We start from the raw sequence: 6,998 nt of genomic DNA on the forward strand, positions 1-6,998 counted from the left end.
AAATATATTTTCCTTCTTTATTATTTTCCCCTAACCCTACCACCCCTCCTAAACTAATGGACAACAATACTTAGGCTTCCACTTCCAGCTTATAAATGTACATACTACATACATTTCACAGACACTACATTTTACATTAGTTATCTTTTGTTTGTTTTTAGTCCCCGCCTTCAGCTACCCTCAGCCCCTCCCATCTATCTCTGAAGACCATCCATTTTTGATTTCTAGCTGCCATACAGTGCATTCGGAAAGTATTCAGACCCTTTGACTTTTTCCACATGTTATTACGTTACAGCCTTATTCTAAAATTGATTAAATAAAACATGTTCCTCATCACTCTACCCACAATACCACATAATGACAAAGCGAAAACAGGTTTTTATTTTTACACACTTATTGAAAATACAAGACAGAAATACCTTATTTACATAAGTATTCAGACCCTTTGCTATGAGACTCAAAATTGAGCTCAGGTGCATCCTGTTTCCATTGATCATCCTTGAGATGTTTCTACAACTTGATTGGAGTCCACCTGTAGTAAATTCAATTGATTGGACATGATTTGTAAAGGCACACAGCTGTCTATATAAGGTCCCACAGTTGACAGTGCATGTCAGAGCAAAAACCAAGCCATGAGGGTGAAGGAATTGTCCGTAGAGCTCTGAGACAGGATTGTGTTGAGGCACAGATCTGGGGAAGGGTCCCAAAACATTTCTGCAACATTGAAGGTCCCCAAGATCACAATGGCCTCCATCATTCTTAAATGGAAGAAGTTTGTAACCACCAAGACTCTTCCTAGAGCTGGCCACCTGGCCAAACTGAGCATCGGGGGAGAAGGGCCTTGGTCAGGGAAGTGACTAAGAACCCGATGGTAACTCTGACAGAGCTCCAGAGTTCCTCTGTGGAGATGGGAGAACCTTCCAGAAGGACAACCACCTCTGCAGCACTCCACCAATTAGGCCTTTATGGTAGAGTGGCCAGACGGAAGCCACTCCTCAGTAAAATACACATGACAGCCTGCTTGGAGTTTGCCAAAAGGATCCTAAAGTACTCTCAGACCATGAGAAAGAAGATTCTCTGGTCTGATGAAACCAAGATTGAACTCTTTGGCCTGAATGCCAAGCGTCACGTCTGTAGAAAACATGGCACCATCCCTATGGTGAAGCATGGTGGTGGCAGCATCAGGCTGTGGGGATGTTTTTCAAAGGCACGGACTGGGAGAATAGCCAGGATCGAGGGAAAAATGAACAGAGCAAAGTACAGAGAGATCCTTGATGAAAACCTGCTTCAGAGCGCTCAGGATCTCAGACTGGGGTGAAGGTTCAACTTCCAACAAGACAACAACCCTAAGCACACAGCCAAGACGCAGGAGTGGCTTCGGGACAAGTCTCTGAATGTCCTTGAGTGGTCCAGCCAGATCCTGGAGTTGAACCCGATCGACCATCTCTGGAGAGACCTGAAAATAGCTGTGCAGCACTGATAGCAACAACAACCACCGCAGAAAAGTTGGCTGTGTTTACAGACAGACAGACGTACAGACAGACAGACAGAGGTTGTTTACTATGACTGGATGAAGGGATACAGTGTTGAAGGCTTCCTTTAGGTCTCCTGGTTTCTTGGGATTTAAACAGTGAATACAGTGAGATAGTCCTAACCATTCAATCAATGTACAGAACAAACAGTCATCATTAACACTATACAGAGTGGAGACTATGGATATAATATATTATCTTATAATAGAATAGAATAGAATTTTATGAATAGAAAATAATAACTGTTTTGACATGAAAGCACAGCCAGATGATTTGACTTGACAGTGTGTCTCTATACCTCAGTCTCTGAAGACACCCAGCAATGGTTAGGATTATTAGAGAAGCTTTTCCTGCTGAAAGGCAGTTTCATTTCATCTGGTTGCAGAAACAATTCATTGGATATGTTCATAACCCCGGCCACCTATAAGATGTGGGAGGTTTCTGTCTGACTAAGAAGAGATACAAAGAACTCTGATTGTAAAACGTCTTCTCTTTTTAGTCCTAGATATGGCTAGGGTTAGGGTTACTGCTGAATGTAGTAACTCTAACCTTGACCCTAGGCCTAACAGTAATACCCACACTGTAATGTAAAGTATTACCTCATTCTCAATGATCAGTCAATACATACAGTATTCATTTAAACTACAGTATATTGTATCAATATCAAGCCCCCCCATTACAACCACTTATGAATTATTATAGACACTTATAATACACTTATGTGTTATAACACTGATTATAAGGAATTATGAAGCTTGTTATAATAATTATAATATGTACTTCATAGGAACTGTTACCCTTTATATATTCTAACAACTCATTTTGTTAGATTTATTCCAAATGAAGGGCCCTAACCTAGGAACTAAAATCTTTGTCTCCCTCACCTCGTTCTCTCTCTCTCCCTCCTTCCTCTAAATTCTCCCTCCCTGCATCCCTCCTTCACTCCATCTAACCCCACCTCTCTGGCAGAACCAGGAAGTCCCTCCCCCTCGCACAAACAATTTTCTGAGGAAACGAAACTGATCTGAGTCTCTGTGTCGTCTGTCTGTGTGAGAGTGAACAACCGTCCAAATGGCTCAGCAGGGAGTTCTGCTGGACCAGGACCAGTTCTGTTGTTCTGTCTGTCTGGACGTACTGAAGGAACCAGTCACCATCCCCTGTGGACACAGTTACTGTAGGAACTGTATTGAGGGCTGCTGGGATCAGGATGTTCTGAAAGGGGTCTATAGCTGTCCTCAGTGCAGAGAGACCTTCACTCCAAGGCCTAATCTGAGGAAAAATAACATGTTGGCTGAGATGGTGGAGAAACTGAAGAAGACAGGACTCCAGGCTGCTCCCCCTCCTGCTCTGTGCTATGCTGGACCTGGAGATGTGGCGTGTGATGTCTGCACTGGGACCAGAAAGCAGAAAGCCCTCATGTCCTGTCTGGTGTGTCTGGCCTCTTACTGTGAGACTCACCTCCAATCTCACTATGAATCTCCTGCTTTGAAGAAGCACAAGCTGGTCAAAGCCACCACACAACTACAGGAGAAGATCTGCTCTCATCATGACAAACTGCTGGAGGTTTACTATCTTACCGATCAGCAGTGTATCTGTTATCTGTGTACAATGGATGAACATAAAGGCCATAATACAGTGTCAGCTGCAGCAGAGAGGACTGAGAAACAGGTAAGACCAGAACTACTTGTTGGTGACTGTCTGATAAACAAAGAATTAAAGATACAGTAGGATCTGAGGCTGTTTGAATATGAGATAATTCAAATGAAATATATCCACGGCAGAAGAAATATGAACACAAACTTTGGTGTATATTGAGTTTGCTCCAAATGTATCACCATTTTCTAAAGTCAAACACTATTATAATTCCGAATGCCCTTTTAGGAGTTCAAAGTTCAGTCTCAACCCCTTGATACATGTACACCTACCATAAACACTATAATCATTCACATAGCAACATAGAAAATATCATATGGTAAAGGGACTTCCTCAAGATTTTAGACCTTCCTCTCTATGGGCCCTATGTCCCATTACTATACTATTGATCTACTGGACAAATAAAGCTTGATAGCTCATTGAAGAGTGATTCTCCACAGAGGCAGCTGGGGATGAGTCAGCAGAAGGTCCAGCAGAGATTCCAGGAGAGAGAGAAGAAGCTGAAGAAGCTCCAAAGAGCTGTGAAGTCTCTCAAGGTGAGTATTGTTGACCAGAGGATTTTACCTGTCTCCTCCAGTCAGAGAGAGAGATAGGACCCCTCTCCAATCCCACTGACCCCACTATGCCTGGACCCCTTTCAGAGAATAGACTGCTTAATGTAACTGATGGGATATGAACCTGGGTCTTGATCATTCCACCAAGAGGACATTCCCCATTGGGCCGTGGGCCGACACTGATTTTGAAGTTGCAGGCGGGGCCACCTCATCACATAACTTTAAGTAACCATGACTGACTCATGTCCCCTATACATACAGCGGCTTGCGAAAGTATTCTCCCCCTTGGCATTTTTCCTATTTTCTTGCCTTACAACCTGGAATTAAAATGGATTTTTTGGGGGGTTTGTATCATTTGATTTACACAACATGCCTACCACTTTGTAGATGCAAAATATTTTTTATTGTGAAACAAACAAGAAATAAGACAAAATAACACAACACTTGAGCGTGCATAACTATTCACGTGCATAACTGCTCCTTCAGGGTTATCTTTGGTTTCTTTGTTGCCTCTCTGATTAATGCCCTCCTTGCCTGGTCCATGAGTTTTGGTGGGTGGCCTCTCTTGGCAGGTTTGTTGTGGTGCCATATTCTTTCAATTTTTTAATAATGGATTTAATGGTGCTCCCTGGGATGTTGAAAGTTTCAGATATTTTTTTATAACCCAACCCTGATCTGTACTTCTCCACAACATTGTCCCTGACCTGTTTGGAGAGCTCCTTGGTCTTCATGGTGCCGCTTGCTTGATGGTGCCCCTTGCTTAGTGGTGTTGCAGACTCTTGGGCCTTTCAGAACAGGTGTACAGTGGGGGAAAAAAGTATTTAGTCAGCCACCAATTGTGCAAGTTCTTCCACTTAAAAAGATGAGAGAGGCCTGTAATTTTCATCATAGGTACACGTCAACTATGACAGATAAAATGAGAGAAAAAAATCCAGAAAATCACATTGTAGGATTTTTAATGAATTTATTTAACTAATTATGTGACTTCTGAAGGTAATTGGTTGCACCAGATCTTATTTAGGGGCTTCATAGCAAAGGGGGTGAATGCATATGCACGCACCACTTTTCCGTTATTAATGTTTTTGCATTTTTTTGAAACAAGTTATTTTTGTCATTTCACTTCACCAATTTGGACTATTTTGTGTATGTCTATTTCATGAAATCCAAATAAAAAACTATTTAAGTTACAGGTTGTAATGCAACAAAATAGGAACAACGCCAAGGGGGATAAATACTTTTGCAAGGCACTCTCTCGCTCTCTTTCTCAATTCAATTCAATTCAAAGGGCTTTATTGGCATGGGAAATATATGTTTACATTGCCAAAGCAAGTGAAATAGATAATAAACTAAAGTGAAATAAACAATCATTTCACTCACAAAAGTTTTAAAGGAATAGACATTTCACATGTTATAATTCAAGTGCAAACAGAGTGAGCCATTCGCCAGACTGAGTTCTGGAGGTGAAATGGAAATGAATGAGGGAGAGTTAAGTGAGGTAGAAGGTGTGGTGAAGAGCTCAGAACCAGAGCCTGGCATCAATGGACATGATAAAGAAGAATCTGGTGCAGTAGGAGTTACATTGTAGGAGAAAGTGGATCCATTCCTTTTGGTAGATCCATTTGTGGTTTCAGGGTGGGTGGGAAAGGAGTTGGGTGCAGTTGAATCAGTGAAGGTAACCTGTAGTGGACTTGTGATATTTGTTTGTGTTTCTTCTGACCAGAGGGAGTGGGCGCTCCGTGTTACGCAACTTGGGTCAAGATCTGTTTCTTGCTTTGCTCTTAGGAACAGGGCACCATTGAAAGGAGTGATTTCTGGGGTAGCGTTAAGTGTGGAGGTGGAGCAATTCAAGTTTAAGCTTCCTGGTGTTTGTGATGCCCGCCGTTTGGTGCAACACAGACCCGGTGGTGAGCGTGGTGAAACAGAGGAGTCACTGTCAGTCCTTTTGAGTTTTGAGTCTTTACCCAACAAAGTCATGGTAGGATATATCAGTTATCCTGTTAGAGCTTTTGTGGCGAATCCACTGCTTTGTTTCAGGTGCAACGTTTATGGTCAGCAGTTTGTAGGAGGGAGATTCCAAGATGTGGGAAGTGTGCAGGAGGGCATGGGATAGAGGATTGTGTAGTTTCGGTGGATAAAGTTTTGTGTGTCAACTGTAGGGATGCCCATGTTGCTGGGGATTGGAAGTGTCCGGTGCGAGAGACGCAGGTTGAGGTGGCTAGAGTCAGAGTAGTGCAGAAGGTGTCGTATGCTGAGGCAGTGAAGGAAGTAGAGGAGGATGGGTCAAGGGTGAGAGATCCTGAGAGGATCCCTGTGAGTAGTAGATCTGTGCCAGCACAGAGGGATAGGCCAACGAGGGATATATGCTTTAGGAAAGTTAGCTTCTTAGAGTTCATAGCAATGGTTATCAACTGTACCACAGAAATTGAATGTAAATCACAGAAAATAGATGTTGTGGTGGCAGCTGCAGAGAAGTATTTGGGCATACAAGATTAGACTTCAGAAGAGTTACAGGGTGTGTTGAGTGGTGGTGTCCCGTCCTCCCAGGCCGTTGGCATGGTGCAGGAGCAGATAGGGTCAAAGTAGTGGAATGGGGTAGTGGGTATTTAATGAGTGTAGGGTTAGTTGGAATGTTTTTAATTAAATGTTCCTTTCCCATTTTCCCATTTTGTATCACAAAGTAAAATAGATTATAGTCCAGTTTGGGGCGGTAATGCAACATATTGGATGCCAACCGCCGTTAAACTCCAAAGAAGAAGAAACTTTATATTATGGCTATGTACAGTGTCTCTGCCTCTCTCATTCCATCACTTTTGCAGTAGTTGGTTGAGTAGAAAATTGTACATTGATCTCGTCATTACATCTGGTTGGCAAGCATGGGAATGGTTTGTGTCTGGAGGGTACGGTCGATGAAACGGTGGAGCATGTGTTGTTATATTGTTGTAAGTATGTTGAAGAGAGGGAAAGATTGAAGTGTAGGGTCATTGAGGTTGGAAGGGGTTGTGGGGGTTTGGAAGGGATTTTGGGGATGGGGGAGGGTCTATTAGAAGTTAGTAGGGCTCTTCTTTATTTTCTCAGAAGTACTGAGTTAGGTAGGAGGTTTTAGAAATGTTGGAAACCGTGATTGACCACACACTCCAGCACAGTAGGTGGCGGCATGCACCTTTAACGTTGGTTTGTGGACCGCCATTATATCATAGAAGAAGAAGTTGTTGCTGTGAGAATTTTGTGGTTCGTGAGGAGGGCTACTATTCTTTTTTCT

Source organism: Coregonus clupeaformis, unplaced genomic scaffold (genome assembly GCF_020615455.1).
Source record: "Coregonus clupeaformis isolate EN_2021a unplaced genomic scaffold, ASM2061545v1 scaf1161, whole genome shotgun sequence".
Lineage (NCBI taxonomy): Eukaryota > Metazoa > Chordata > Actinopteri > Salmoniformes > Salmonidae > Coregonus > Coregonus clupeaformis.